This window comes from Anabrus simplex, chromosome 1, assembly GCF_040414725.1.
Source record: "Anabrus simplex isolate iqAnaSimp1 chromosome 1, ASM4041472v1, whole genome shotgun sequence".
NCBI classification, from domain to species: domain Eukaryota; kingdom Metazoa; phylum Arthropoda; class Insecta; order Orthoptera; family Tettigoniidae; genus Anabrus; species Anabrus simplex.
In genome coordinates, this window is record NC_090265.1 from 629,089,685 (window position 1) to 629,101,837 (window position 12,153).

Genomic DNA, 12,153 nt, shown 5'->3' on the forward strand with positions numbered 1-12,153 from the left:
CTCCGAGAGTACCTTCGAAGCTGTTCACGTGAATTTATGACAAAACCTGCAGCTTTCGGGTGACGTCACTAAAGAAGAACTTGTGTACTAAAGCAGTTCGCCGACATGCCTGTGTGCGATGGTGGTGTAATGGTGAGCATAGTTGCCTTCCAAGCAGTTGATCCGGGTTCGATTCCCGGCCATCGCACGATTTTAAGATCTTAGGTACATTTACACTCGGCGGGACTAACATCCAAACTGAACACGCGAATTTATGATACATACCTGTGGCTTTCTAATGACGTCACTAAAAAGAGGGTGTTCTTTAAAGCAGTTCGCTTGCATGCCATGTTACCCTGATTGTGCAATGGTTAGCAAAGTTGCCTTCCAAGCAGTGGATGTGGGTTCGATTCCAGGCCATCGCACACCATTGACATATTCGATACCATGACACTCTCCATAAGTAATTTGTAACCTGAACACCTGAATTTATGATACATACCTTCAGCTTTCGTAAACGTTACTAAAGAAGATCTTGTGTACTAAACTATTTCGCTTACCAGCCTATGTGCGATGGTGGTGTTATGGTGAGCATAGTTGCCTTCCAAGCACTTGATCCGGGTTCGATTCCCGGCCATCGCACACTTTTAGGATCTTCGGTTCCATTACAATCGGCGGGACTATCTTAGAAACTGAACACGTAAATTTATGACACATAACTCTAGCTTTCTTGTAACGTCACTAAAGAAGAATTTGTGTGTTAATGAAGTCCGCTCTGGCGCCTACGTGCGATGGTGGTGTAATGGTGAGCATAGTTGCCTTCCAAGCAGTTGATCCGGGTTCGATTCCCGGCCATCGCACACTTTTAAGATACTTGATACCATGTTACTCTCCGAGAGTACCTTCGAAGCTGTTCACTTGAATTTATGATACAAACTTATAGCTTTCGGGTGACGTCGCTAAGGAAGCATTTGTGTGTTTAAGTACTTCGCTCGCGTGTCAACGCGCGATTGTGGTGTAATGGTGAGCGTAGTTGCCTTCCAAGCAGTTGATCCGGGTTCGATTCCCGGCCATCGCACACTTTTAAGATACTTGATACCATGTTACTCTCCGAGAGTACCTTCGAAGCTGTTCACGTGAATTTATGATAAAACCTGCAGCTTTCGGGTGACGTCACTAAAGAAGAACATGTGTACTAAAGCAGTTCGCTCACTTGCCTGTGTGCGATGGTGGTGTAATGGTGAGCATAGTTGCCTTCCAAGCAGTTGATCCGGGTTCGATTCCCGGCCATCGCACACTTTTAGGATCTTCGGTTCCATTACAATCGGCGGGACTATCTTAGAAACTGAACACGTAAATTTATGACACATAACTCTAGCTTTCCCGTGACGTCAATAAAGAAGAATTTGTGTATTAATGAAGTCCGCTCTGACGCCAACGTGCGATGGTGGTGTAATGGTGAGCTTAGTTGCCTTCCAAGCAGTTGATCCGGGTTCGATTCCCGGCCATCGCGCACCTTTAATATACTTGATACCATGTTACTCTCCGAGAGTACCTTCGAAGCTGTTCACGTGAATTTATGATACAAACTTATAGCTTTCGGGTGACGTCGCTAAGGAAGCATTTGTGTTTTTAAGTACTTCGCTCGCGTGTCAACGCGCGATTGTGTTGTTATGGTGAGCATAGTTGCCTTCCAAGCAGTCGATCCGCGTTCGATTCCCAGCCATCGCAAGATATTTAGATCTTCGGTACATTTACACTCGGCGGGACTAACATCCAAACTGAACACGCGAATTTATGATACATACCTGTGGCTATCTAATGACGTCACTAAAAAGAGGGTGTTTTTTAAAGCAGTTCGCTTGCATGCCATGTTACCCTGATTGTGCAATGGTTAGCATAGTTGCCTTCCAAGCAGTGGATGTGGGTTCTATTCCAGGCCATCGCACACCATTGACATATTCGATACCATGACACTCTCCATAAGTAATTTGTAACCTGAACACGTGCATTTATGATACATACCTGCAGCTTTCGTAAACGTTACTAAAGAAGAACTTGTGTACTAAACTATTTCGCTTACGTGCCCATGTGCGATGGTGGTGTAATGGTGAGCATAGTTGCGTTCCAAGCAGTTCATCCGGGTTCGATTGCAGGCCATCGCACACGTTTAAGATACTTGATACCATGTTACACTCCGAGAGTACCTTCGAAGCTGTCCACGTGAATTTATGATAAAACCTGCAGCTTTCGGGTGACGTCACTAAAGAAGAACGTGTGTACTAAAGCAGTTCGCTCACTTGCCTGTGTGCGATGGTGGTGTAATGGTGAGCATAGTTGCCTTCCAAGCAGTTGATCCGGGTTCGATTCCCGGCCATCGCACACTTTTAGGATCTTCGGTTCCATTACAATCGGCGGGACTATCTTAGAAACTGAACACGTAAATTTATGACACATAACTCTAGCTTTCCTGTGACGTCAATAAAGAAGAATTTGTGTATTAATGAAGTCCGCTCTGAAGCCAACGTGCGATGGTGGTGTAATGGTGAGCATAGTTGCCTTCCAAGCAGTTGATCCGTGTTCGATTCCCGGCCATCGCGCACCTTTAAGATACTTGATACCATGTTACTCTCCGAGAGTACCTTCCAAGCAGTGGATGTGGGTTCTATTCCAGGCCATCGCACACCATTGACATATTCGATACCATGACACTCTCCATAAGTAATTTGTAACCTGAACACGTGCATTTATGATACATACCTGCAGCTTTCGTAAACGTTACTAAAGAAGAACTTGTGTACTAAACTATTTCGCTTACGTGCCCATGTGCGATGGTGGTGTAATGGTGAGCATAGTTGCGTTCCAAGCAGTTCATCCGGGTTCGATTCCCGGCCATCGCACACGTTTAAGATACTTGATACCATGTTACACTCCGAGAGTACCTTCGAAGCTGTCCACGTGAATTTATGATAAAACCTGCAGCTTTCGGGCGACGTCACTAAAGAAGAACGTGTGTACTAAAGCAGTTCGCTCACTTGAATGTGTGCGATGGTGGTGTAATGGTGAGCATAGTTGCCTTCCAAGCAGTTGATCCGGGTTCGATTCCCGGCCATCGCACACTTTTAGGATCTTCGGTTCCATTACAATCGGCGGGACTATCTTAGAAACTGAACACGTAAATTTATGACACGTAACTCTAGCTTTCCTGTGACGTCAATAAAGAAGAATTTGTGTATTAATGAAGTCCGCTCTGACGCCAACGTGCGATGGTGGTGTAATGGTGAGCATAGTTGCCTTCCAAGCAGTTGATCCGGGTTCGATTCACGGCCATCGCGCACCTTTAAGATACTTGATACCATGTTACTCTCCGAGAGTACCTTCGAAGCTGTTCACGTGAATTTATGATAAAATCTGCAGCTTTCGGGTGACGTCACTAAAGAAGAACTTGTGTACTAAAGCAGTTCGCCGACTTGCCTGTGTGCGATGGTGGTGTAATGGTGAGCATAGTTGCCTTCCAAGCAGTTGATCCGGGTTCGATTCCCGGCCATCGCACACTTTTATGATCTTCGGTTCCATTACAATCGGCGGGACTATCCTAGAAACTGAACACGTAAATTTATGACACATAACTCTAGCTTTCTTTTGACGTCACTAAAGAAGAATTTGTGTATTAATGAAGTCCGCTCTGACGCCAACGTGCGATGGTGGTGTAGTGGTGAGCATAGTTGCCTTCCAAGCAGTTGATCCGGGTTCGATTCACGGCCATCGCGCACCTTTAAGATACTTGATACGATGTTACTCTCCGAGAGTACCTTCGAAGCTGTTCACGTGAATTTATGATAAAACCTGCAGCTTTCGGGTGACGTCACTAAAGAAGAACTTGTGTACTAAAGCAGTTCGCTCTCTTGCCTGTGTGCGATGGTGGTGTAATGGTGAGCATAGTTGCCTTCCAAGCAGTTGATCCGGGTTCGATTCCCGGCCATCGCACACTTTTAGGATCTTCGGTTCCATTACAATCGGCGGGACTATCTTAGAAACTGAATACGTGAATTTATGATACATACCTGTGGCTTTCTGGTGACGTCACAAAAAAAGGTGTTTTTTTAAAGCAGAATGCTCGCATGCCAACTTGCGCAGATTTTGTAATGGTGACCATAGTCGCCTTCCAAGCGTTTGATCCAGGTTCGATTCCCGGCCATCCCACACACTTAAGATCTTCTGTACCGTTACACTCATCGAGAGTACCTTCGAAGCTGAACACGTAAATTTGTTATACATAACTCTAGCTTTCTTGTGACGTCACTAAAGAAGAATTTGTGTATTAATGGAGTCCGCTCCGACGCCAACGTGCGATGGTGGTGTGATGGTGAGCATAGTTGCCTTCCAAGCAGTTGATCCGGGTTCGATTCCCGGCCATCGTTCTTTTAAGATATTTGATACCATGTTACTCTCCGAGAGTACCTTCGAAGCTGTTCACTTGAATTTATGATACAAACTTATAGCTTTCGATGTGACGTCGCTAAGGAAGCATTTGTGTGTTTAAGTACTTCGCTCGCGTGTCAACGCGCGATTGTGGTGTTATGGTGAGCATAGTTGCCTTCCAAGCAGTCGATCCGCGTTCGATTCCCAGCCATCGCACGATTTTAAGATCTTAGGTACATTTACACTCGGCGGGACTAACATCCAAACTGAACACGCGAATTTATGATACATACCTGTGGCTATCTAATGACGTCACTAAAAAGAGGGTGTTTTTTAAAGCAGTTCGCTTGCATGCCATGTTACCCTGATTGTGCAATGGTTAGCATAGTTGCCTTCCAAGCAGTGGATGTGGGTTCGATTCCAGGCCACCGCACACCATTGACATATTCGATACCATGACACTCTCCATAACTAATTTGTAACCTGAACTCGTGAATTTATGATACATACCTTCAGCTTTCGTAAACGTTACTAAAGAAGAACTTGTGTACTATACTATTTCGCTTACGTGCCTATGTGCGATGGTGGTGGAATGGTGAGCATAGTTGCCTTCCAAGCAGTTGATCCGGGTTCGATTCCCGGCCATCGCACACTTTTCGGATCTTCGGTTCCATTACAATCGGCGGGACTATCTTAGAAACTGAACACGTAAATTTATTACACATAACTCTAGCTCTCTTGTGACGTCACTAGAGAAGAATTTGTGTATTAATGAAGTCCGCTCTGACGCCAACGTGCGATGGTGGTGTAGTGGTGAGCATAGTTGCCTTCCAAGCAGTTGATCCGGGTTCGATTCCCGCCCTTCGCACACTTTTAAGATACTTGATACCATGTTGCCGCCTCTGTGGTGTAGTGGTTAGCGTGATTAGCTGCCACCCCCGGAGGTCCGGGTTCGATTCCCGGCTCTGCCACGAAATTTGAAAAGTGGTACGAGGGCTGGAACGGGGTCCACTCAGCCTCGGGAGGTCAACTGAGTAGAGGTGGGTTCGATTCCCACCTCAGCCATCCTGGAAGTGGTTTTCCGTGGTTTCCCACTTCTCCTCCAGGCGAATGCCGGGATGGTACCTAACTTAAGGCCAAGGCCGCACCCTTCCCTCTTCCTTGCCTATCCCTTCCAATCTTCCCATCCCTCCACAAGGCCCCTGTTCAGCATAGCAGGTGAGGCCGCCTGGGCGAGGTACTGGTCATACTCCCCAGTTGTATCCCCCGACCAAGAGTCTGAAGCTCCAGGACACTGCCCTTGAGGCGGTAGAGGTGGGATCCCTCGCTCAGTCCGAGGGAAAAACCGAACCTGGAGGGTAAACAGATGATGATGATGATGATAATACCATGTTACTCTCCGAGAGTACCTTCGAAGCTGTTCACGTGAATTTATGACAAAACCTGCAGCTTTCGGGTGACGTCACTAAAGAAGAACTTGTGTACTAAAGCAGTTCGCCGACATGCCTGTGTGCGATGGTGGTGTAATGGTGAGCATAGTTGCCTTCCCAGCAGTTGATCCGGGTTCGATTCCCGGCCATCGCACGATTTTAAGATCTTAGGTACATTTACACTCGGCGGGACTAACATCCAAACTGAACACGCGAATTTATGATACATACCTGTGGCTTTCTAATGACGTCACTAAAAAGAGGGTGTTCTTTAAAGCAGTTCGCTTGCATGCCATGTTACCCTGATTGTGCAATGGTTAGCAAAGTTGCCTTCCAAGCAGTGGATGTGGGTTCGATTCCAGGCCATCGCACACCATTGACATATTCGATACCATGACACTCTCCATAAGTAATTTGTAACCTGAACACCTAAATTTATGATACATACCTTCAGCTTTCGTAAACGTTACTAAAGAAGATCTTGTGTACTAAACTATTTCGCTTACCAGCCTATGTGCGATGGTGGTGTTATGGTGAGCATAGTTGCCTTCCAAGCACTTGATCCGGGTTCGATTCCCGGCCATCGCACACTTTTAGGATCTTCGGTTCCATTACAATCGGCGGGACTATCTTAGAAACTGAACACGTCAATTTATGACACATAACTCTAGCTTTCTTGTAACGTCACTAAAGAAGAATTTGTGTGTTAATGAAGTCCGCTCTGACGCCTACGTGCGATGGTGGTGTAATGGTGAGCATAGTTGCCTTCCAAGCAGTTGATCCGGGTTCGATTCCCGGCCATCGCACGATTTTAACATCTTCGGTACATTTACACTCGGCGGGACTAACATGCAAACTGAACACGCGAATTTATGATTCATACCTTTGGCCTTCTAATGACGTCACTAAAAAGAGGGTGTTTTTTAAAGCAGTTCGATTGCATGGCATGTTACTCTGATTGTGCAATGGTTAGCATAGTTGCCTTCCAAGCAGTCGATGTGGGTTCTATTCCAGGCCATCGCACACCATTGACATATTCGATACCATGACACTCTCCATAAGTAATTTGTAACCTGAACACGTGCATTTATGATACATACCTGCAGCTTTCGTAAACGTTACTAAAGAAGAACTTGTGTACTAAACTATTTCGCTTACGTGCCCATGTGCGATGGTGGTGTAATGGTGAGCATTGTTGAATTCCAAGCAGTTCATCCGGGTTCGATTCCCGGCCATCGCACACGTTTAAGATACCTGATACCATGTTACACTCCGAGAGTACCTTCGAAGCTGTCCACGTGAATTTATGATAAAACCTTCAGCCTTTGGGTGACGTCACTAAAGAAGAACGTGTGTACTAAAGCAGTTCGCTCACTTGCCTGTGTGCGATGGTGGTGTAATGGTGAGCATAGTTGCCTTCCAAGCAGTTGATCCGGGTTCGATTCCCGGCCATCGCACACTTTTAGGATCTTCGGTTCCATTACAATCGGCGGGACTATCTTAGAAACTGAACACGTAAATTTATGACACATAACTCTAGCTTTCCCGTGACGTCAATAAAGAAGAATTTGTGTATTAATGAAGTCCGCTCTGACGCCAACGTGCGATGGTGGTGTAATGGTGAGCTTAGTTGCCTTCCAAGCAGTTGATCCGGGTTCGATTCCCGGCCATCGCGCACCTTTAAGATACTTGATACCATGTTACTCTCCGAGAGTACCTTCGAAGCTGTTCACGTGAATTTATGATAAAACCTGCAGCTTCCGGGTGACGTCACTAAAGAAGAACATGTGTACTAAAGCAGTTCGCCGACTTGCCTGGGTGCGATGGTGGTGTAATGGTGAGCATAGTTGCCTTCCAAGCAGTTGATCCGGGTTCTATTCCCGGCCATCGCACGATTTTAAGATCTTAGGTACATTTACACTCGGCGGGACTAACATCCAAACTGAACACGCGAATTTATGATACATACCTGTGGCTTTCTAATGATGTCACTAAAAAGAGGGTGTTTTTTAAAGCAGTTCGCTTGCATGCCATGTTACCCTGATTGTGCAATGGTTAGCATCGTTGCCTTCCAAGCAGTGGATGTGGGTCCGATTCCAGGCCATCGCACACCATATTGACATATTCGATACCATGACACTCTCCATAAGTAATTTGTAACCTGAACTCGTAAATTTATAATACATACCTTCAGCTTTCGTAAACGTTACTAAAGAAGAACTTGTGTACTAAACTATTTCGCTTACGTGCCTATGTGCGATGGTGGTGGAATGGTGAGCATAGTTGCCTTCCAAGCAGTTGATGCGGGTTCGATTCCCGACCATCGCACACTTTTAGGATCTTCGGTTCCATTACAATCGGCGGGACTATCTTAGAAACTGAACACGTAAATTTATGACACATAACTCTAGCTTTCTTGTGACGTCACTAAAGAAGAATTTGTGTATTAATGAAGTCCGCACTGACGCCAACGTGCGATGGTGGTGTAGTGGTGTTGCATAGTTGCCTTCCAAGCTGTTGATCCGGGTTCGATTCCCGGCCATCGCACGATGTTAAGATCTTAGGTACATTTACACTCGGCGGGACTAACATCCAAGCTGAACACGCGAATTTATGATACATACCAGTGGCTTTCTAATGACGTCACTAAAAAGAGGGTGTTCTTTAAAGCAGTTCGCTTGCATGCTATGTTACCCTGATTGTGCAATGGTTAGCATAGTTGCCTTCCAAGCAGTGGATGTGGGTTCGATTCCAGGCCATCGCACACCATTGATCTATTCGATACCATGACACTCTCCATAAGTAATTTGTAACCTGAGCACGTGAATTTATGATACATACCGTCAGCTTTCGTAAACGTTACTAAAGAAGAACTTGTGTACTAAACTATTTCGCTTACGCGCCTATGTGCGATGGTGGTGTAATGGTGAGCATAGTTGCCTTCCAAGCAGTTCATCGGGGTCGATTCCCGGCCATCGCGCGATTTTAAGATCTTCGGTACATTTACACTCGGCGGGACTAACATCCAAACTGAACACGTGAATTTATGATACATACCTGTGGCTATCTAATGACGTCACTAAAAAGAGGGTGTTTTCTAAAGCAGTTCGCTTGCATGCCATGTTACCCTGATTGTGCAATGGTTAGCATAGTTGCCTTCCAAGCAGTGGATGTGGGTTCGATTCCAGGCCATCGCACACCATTGACATATTCGATACCATGACACGCTCCATAAGTAATTTGTAACCTGAACACGTGAATTTATGATACATACCTTCAGCTTTCGTAAACGTTACTAAAGAAGATCTTGTGTACTAAACTATTTCGCTTACCTGCCTATGTGCGATGGTGGTGTTATGGTGAACATAGTTGCCTTCCAAGCACTTGATCCGGGTTCGATTCCCGGCCATCGCACACTTTTAGGATCTTCGGTTCCATTACAATCGGCCGGACTATCTTAGAAACTGAATACGTGTATTTATGATATATGCCTGTGGCTTTCTGGTGACGTCACAAAAAAAGGTGTATTTTAAAGCAGAATGCTCGCATGCCAAGTTGCGCAGATTTTGTATCGGTGACAATAGTCGCCTTCCAAGCGTTTGATCCAGGTTCGATTCCCGGCCATCCCACACTCTTAAGATCTTCCGTTCCGTTACACTCATCGAGAGTACCTTCGAAGCTGAACACGTAAATTTGTTATACATAACTCTAGCTTTCTTGTGACGTCACTAAAGAAGAATTTGTGTATTAATGGAGTCCGCTCCGACGCCAACGTGCGGTGGTGGTGTGATGGTGAGCATAGTTGCCTTCCAAGCAGTTGATCCGGGTTCGATTCCCGGCCATCGCACAATTTTAGGATCTTCGGTTCCATTACAATCGGCGGGACTATCTTAGAAACTGAACACGTAAATTTATGACACATAACTCTAGCTTTCTTGTGACGTCACTAAAGAAGAATTTGTGTATTAATGAAGTCAGCTCTGACGCCTACGTGCGATGGTGGTGTAATGGTGAGCATAGTTGCCTTCCAAGCAGTTGATCCGGGTTCGATTCCCGGCCATCGCACACTTTTAAGATACTTGATACCATGTTACTCTCCGAGAGTACCTTCGAAGCTGTTCACTTGAATTTATGATACAAACTTATAGCTTTCGGGTGACGTCGCTAAGGAAGCATTTGTGTTTTTAAGTACTTCGCTCGCGTGTCAACGCGCGATTGTGTTGTTATGGTGAGCATAGTTGCCTTCCAAGCAGTCGATCCGCGTTCGATTCCCAGCCATCGCAAGATATTTAGATCTTCGGTACATTTACACTCGGCGGGACTAACATCCAAACTGAACACGCGAATTTATGATACATACCTGTGGCTATCTAATGACGTCACTAAAAAGAGGGTGTTTTTTAAAGCAGTTCGCTTGCATGCCATATTACCCTGATTGTGCAATGGTTAGCATAGTTGCCTTCCAAGCAGGGGATGTGGGTTCTATTCCAGGCCATCGCACACCATTGACATATTCGATACCATGACACTCTCCATAAGTAATTTGTAACATGAACACGTGCATTTATGATACATACCTGCAGCTTTCGTAAACGTTACTAAAGAAGAACTTGTGTACTAAACTATTTCGCTTACGTGCCCATGTGCGATGGTGGTGTAATGGTGAGCATAGTTGCGCTCCAAGCAGTTCATCCGGGTTCGATTCCAGGCCATCGCACACGTTTAAGATACTTGATACCATGTTACACTCCGAGAGTACCTTCGAAGCTGTCCACGTGAATTTATGATAAAACCTGCAGCTTTCGGGTGACGTCACTAAAGAAGAACGTGTGTACTAAAGCAGTTCGCTCAATTGCCTGTGTGCGATGGTGGTGTAATGGTGAGCATAGTTGCCTTCCAAGCAGTTGATCCGGGTTCGATTCCCGGCCATCGCACACTTTTAGGATCTTCGGTTCCATTACAATCGGCGGGACTATCTTAGAAACTGAACACGTAAATTTATGACACATAACTCTAGCTTTCCTGTGACGTCAATAAAGAAGAATTTGTGTATTAATGAAGTCCGCTCTGAAGCCAACGTGCGATGGTGGTGTAATGGTGAGCATAGTTGCCTTCCAAGCAGTTGATCCGTGTTCGATTCCCGGCCATCGCGCACCTTTAAGATACTTGATACCATGTTACTCTCCGAGAGTACCTTCCAAGCAGTGGATGTGGGTTCTATTCCAGGCCATCGCACACCATTGACATATTCGATACCATGACACTCTCCATAAGTAATTTGTAACCTGAACACGTGCATTTATGATACATACCTGCAGCTTTCGTAAACGTTACTAAAGAAGAACTTGTGTACTAAACTATTTCGCTTACGTGCCCATGTGCGATGGTGGTGTAATGGTGAGCATAGTTGCGTTCCAAGCAGTTCATCCGGGTTCGATTCCCGGCCATCGCACACGTTTAAGATACTTGATACCATGTTACACTCCGAGAGTACCTTCGAAGCTGTCCACGTGAATTTATGATAAAACCTGCAGCTTTCGGGCGACGTCACTAAAGAAGAACGTGTGTACTAAAGCAGTTCGCTCACTTGAATGTGTGCGATGGTGGTGTAATGGTGAGCATAGTTGCCTTCCAAGCAGTTGATCCGGGTTCGATTCCCGGCCATCGCACACTTTTAGGATCTTCGGTTCCATTACAATCGGCGGGACTATCTTAGAAACTGAACACGTAAATTTATGACACGTAACTCTAGCTTTCCTGTGACGTCAATAAAGAAGAATTTGTGTATTAATGAAGTCCGCTCTGACGCCAACGTGCGATGGTGGTGTAATGGTGAGCATAGTTGCCTTCCAAGCAGTTGATCCGGGTTCGATTCACGGCCATCGCGCACCTTTAAGATACTTGATACCATGTTACTCTCCGAGAGTACCTTCGAAGCTGTTCACGTGAATTTATGATAAAATCTGCAGCTTTCGGGTGACGTCACTAAAGAAGAACTTGTGTACTAAAGCAGTTCGCCGACTTGCCTGTGTGCGATGGTGGTGTAATGGTGAGCATAGTTGCCTTCCAAGCAGTTGATCCGGGTTCGATTCCCGGCCATCGCACACTTTTATGATCTTCGGTTCCATTACAATCGGCGGGACTATCCTAGAAACTGAACACGTAAATTTATGACACATAACTCTAGCTTTCTTTTGACGTCACTAAAGAAGAATTTGTGTATTAATGAAGTCCGCTCTGACGCCAACGTGCGATGGTGGTGTAGTGGTGAGCATAGTTGCCTTCCAAGCAGTTGATCCGGGTTCGATTCACGGCCATCGCG

At 45.6% G+C, this 12,153-nt stretch overlaps 34 non-coding genes across 34 annotated transcripts; all 34 read left to right on the plus strand.

Annotated features, from left to right (window-relative positions):
• The first annotated feature begins 115 nt into the window (after nt 1-115).
• TRNAG-UCC (transfer RNA glycine (anticodon UCC)) lies at nt 116-187 on the plus strand. Its single transcript has one exon. It is a non-coding gene; the product is annotated as a tRNA-Gly (tRNA).
• Nucleotides 188-549: 362 nt separating this feature from the next.
• On the plus strand, nt 550-621 carry TRNAG-UCC (transfer RNA glycine (anticodon UCC)). The gene has a single exon. It is a non-coding gene; the product is annotated as a tRNA-Gly (tRNA).
• Nucleotides 622-767: 146 nt separating this feature from the next.
• Nucleotides 768-839, plus strand: TRNAG-UCC (transfer RNA glycine (anticodon UCC)). The gene has a single exon. It is a non-coding gene; the product is annotated as a tRNA-Gly (tRNA).
• Nucleotides 840-985: 146 nt separating this feature from the next.
• On the plus strand, nt 986-1,057 carry TRNAG-UCC (transfer RNA glycine (anticodon UCC)). Its single transcript has one exon. It is a non-coding gene; the product is annotated as a tRNA-Gly (tRNA).
• A 145-nt stretch (nt 1,058-1,202) lies between these two features.
• TRNAG-UCC (transfer RNA glycine (anticodon UCC)) lies at nt 1,203-1,274 on the plus strand. The gene has a single exon. It is a non-coding gene; the product is annotated as a tRNA-Gly (tRNA).
• Nucleotides 1,275-1,420: 146 nt separating this feature from the next.
• Nucleotides 1,421-1,492, plus strand: TRNAG-UCC (transfer RNA glycine (anticodon UCC)). Its single transcript has one exon. It is a non-coding gene; the product is annotated as a tRNA-Gly (tRNA).
• A 797-nt stretch (nt 1,493-2,289) lies between these two features.
• TRNAG-UCC (transfer RNA glycine (anticodon UCC)) lies at nt 2,290-2,361 on the plus strand. Its single transcript has one exon. It is a non-coding gene; the product is annotated as a tRNA-Gly (tRNA).
• Nucleotides 2,362-2,507: 146 nt separating this feature from the next.
• On the plus strand, nt 2,508-2,579 carry TRNAG-UCC (transfer RNA glycine (anticodon UCC)). The gene has a single exon. It is a non-coding gene; the product is annotated as a tRNA-Gly (tRNA).
• A 228-nt stretch (nt 2,580-2,807) lies between these two features.
• On the plus strand, nt 2,808-2,879 carry TRNAG-UCC (transfer RNA glycine (anticodon UCC)). The gene has a single exon. It is a non-coding gene; the product is annotated as a tRNA-Gly (tRNA).
• Nucleotides 2,880-3,024: 145 nt separating this feature from the next.
• On the plus strand, nt 3,025-3,096 carry TRNAG-UCC (transfer RNA glycine (anticodon UCC)). The gene has a single exon. It is a non-coding gene; the product is annotated as a tRNA-Gly (tRNA).
• A 146-nt stretch (nt 3,097-3,242) lies between these two features.
• TRNAG-UCC (transfer RNA glycine (anticodon UCC)) lies at nt 3,243-3,314 on the plus strand. Its single transcript has one exon. It is a non-coding gene; the product is annotated as a tRNA-Gly (tRNA).
• Nucleotides 3,315-3,459: 145 nt separating this feature from the next.
• On the plus strand, nt 3,460-3,531 carry TRNAG-UCC (transfer RNA glycine (anticodon UCC)). Its single transcript has one exon. It is a non-coding gene; the product is annotated as a tRNA-Gly (tRNA).
• A 146-nt stretch (nt 3,532-3,677) lies between these two features.
• TRNAG-UCC (transfer RNA glycine (anticodon UCC)) lies at nt 3,678-3,749 on the plus strand. The gene has a single exon. It is a non-coding gene; the product is annotated as a tRNA-Gly (tRNA).
• Nucleotides 3,750-3,894: 145 nt separating this feature from the next.
• Nucleotides 3,895-3,966, plus strand: TRNAG-UCC (transfer RNA glycine (anticodon UCC)). Its single transcript has one exon. It is a non-coding gene; the product is annotated as a tRNA-Gly (tRNA).
• Nucleotides 3,967-4,328: 362 nt separating this feature from the next.
• On the plus strand, nt 4,329-4,400 carry TRNAG-UCC (transfer RNA glycine (anticodon UCC)). Its single transcript has one exon. It is a non-coding gene; the product is annotated as a tRNA-Gly (tRNA).
• A 579-nt stretch (nt 4,401-4,979) lies between these two features.
• On the plus strand, nt 4,980-5,051 carry TRNAG-UCC (transfer RNA glycine (anticodon UCC)). The gene has a single exon. It is a non-coding gene; the product is annotated as a tRNA-Gly (tRNA).
• A 146-nt stretch (nt 5,052-5,197) lies between these two features.
• On the plus strand, nt 5,198-5,269 carry TRNAG-UCC (transfer RNA glycine (anticodon UCC)). Its single transcript has one exon. It is a non-coding gene; the product is annotated as a tRNA-Gly (tRNA).
• A 644-nt stretch (nt 5,270-5,913) lies between these two features.
• On the plus strand, nt 5,914-5,985 carry TRNAG-UCC (transfer RNA glycine (anticodon UCC)). Its single transcript has one exon. It is a non-coding gene; the product is annotated as a tRNA-Gly (tRNA).
• A 362-nt stretch (nt 5,986-6,347) lies between these two features.
• Nucleotides 6,348-6,419, plus strand: TRNAG-UCC (transfer RNA glycine (anticodon UCC)). The gene has a single exon. It is a non-coding gene; the product is annotated as a tRNA-Gly (tRNA).
• Nucleotides 6,420-6,565: 146 nt separating this feature from the next.
• TRNAG-UCC (transfer RNA glycine (anticodon UCC)) lies at nt 6,566-6,637 on the plus strand. Its single transcript has one exon. It is a non-coding gene; the product is annotated as a tRNA-Gly (tRNA).
• A 579-nt stretch (nt 6,638-7,216) lies between these two features.
• TRNAG-UCC (transfer RNA glycine (anticodon UCC)) lies at nt 7,217-7,288 on the plus strand. Its single transcript has one exon. It is a non-coding gene; the product is annotated as a tRNA-Gly (tRNA).
• Nucleotides 7,289-7,434: 146 nt separating this feature from the next.
• TRNAG-UCC (transfer RNA glycine (anticodon UCC)) lies at nt 7,435-7,506 on the plus strand. The gene has a single exon. It is a non-coding gene; the product is annotated as a tRNA-Gly (tRNA).
• A 145-nt stretch (nt 7,507-7,651) lies between these two features.
• Nucleotides 7,652-7,723, plus strand: TRNAG-UCC (transfer RNA glycine (anticodon UCC)). The gene has a single exon. It is a non-coding gene; the product is annotated as a tRNA-Gly (tRNA).
• A 582-nt stretch (nt 7,724-8,305) lies between these two features.
• Nucleotides 8,306-8,378, plus strand: TRNAG-UCC (transfer RNA glycine (anticodon UCC)). The gene has a single exon. It is a non-coding gene; the product is annotated as a tRNA-Gly (tRNA).
• Nucleotides 8,379-9,173: 795 nt separating this feature from the next.
• Nucleotides 9,174-9,245, plus strand: TRNAG-UCC (transfer RNA glycine (anticodon UCC)). Its single transcript has one exon. It is a non-coding gene; the product is annotated as a tRNA-Gly (tRNA).
• Nucleotides 9,246-9,606: 361 nt separating this feature from the next.
• TRNAG-UCC (transfer RNA glycine (anticodon UCC)) lies at nt 9,607-9,678 on the plus strand. The gene has a single exon. It is a non-coding gene; the product is annotated as a tRNA-Gly (tRNA).
• A 146-nt stretch (nt 9,679-9,824) lies between these two features.
• TRNAG-UCC (transfer RNA glycine (anticodon UCC)) lies at nt 9,825-9,896 on the plus strand. The gene has a single exon. It is a non-coding gene; the product is annotated as a tRNA-Gly (tRNA).
• A 797-nt stretch (nt 9,897-10,693) lies between these two features.
• TRNAG-UCC (transfer RNA glycine (anticodon UCC)) lies at nt 10,694-10,765 on the plus strand. Its single transcript has one exon. It is a non-coding gene; the product is annotated as a tRNA-Gly (tRNA).
• Nucleotides 10,766-10,911: 146 nt separating this feature from the next.
• Nucleotides 10,912-10,983, plus strand: TRNAG-UCC (transfer RNA glycine (anticodon UCC)). Its single transcript has one exon. It is a non-coding gene; the product is annotated as a tRNA-Gly (tRNA).
• A 228-nt stretch (nt 10,984-11,211) lies between these two features.
• TRNAG-UCC (transfer RNA glycine (anticodon UCC)) lies at nt 11,212-11,283 on the plus strand. Its single transcript has one exon. It is a non-coding gene; the product is annotated as a tRNA-Gly (tRNA).
• A 145-nt stretch (nt 11,284-11,428) lies between these two features.
• Nucleotides 11,429-11,500, plus strand: TRNAG-UCC (transfer RNA glycine (anticodon UCC)). Its single transcript has one exon. It is a non-coding gene; the product is annotated as a tRNA-Gly (tRNA).
• Nucleotides 11,501-11,646: 146 nt separating this feature from the next.
• Nucleotides 11,647-11,718, plus strand: TRNAG-UCC (transfer RNA glycine (anticodon UCC)). The gene has a single exon. It is a non-coding gene; the product is annotated as a tRNA-Gly (tRNA).
• Nucleotides 11,719-11,863: 145 nt separating this feature from the next.
• Nucleotides 11,864-11,935, plus strand: TRNAG-UCC (transfer RNA glycine (anticodon UCC)). The gene has a single exon. It is a non-coding gene; the product is annotated as a tRNA-Gly (tRNA).
• Nucleotides 11,936-12,081: 146 nt separating this feature from the next.
• Nucleotides 12,082-12,153, plus strand: TRNAG-UCC (transfer RNA glycine (anticodon UCC)). Its single transcript has one exon. It is a non-coding gene; the product is annotated as a tRNA-Gly (tRNA).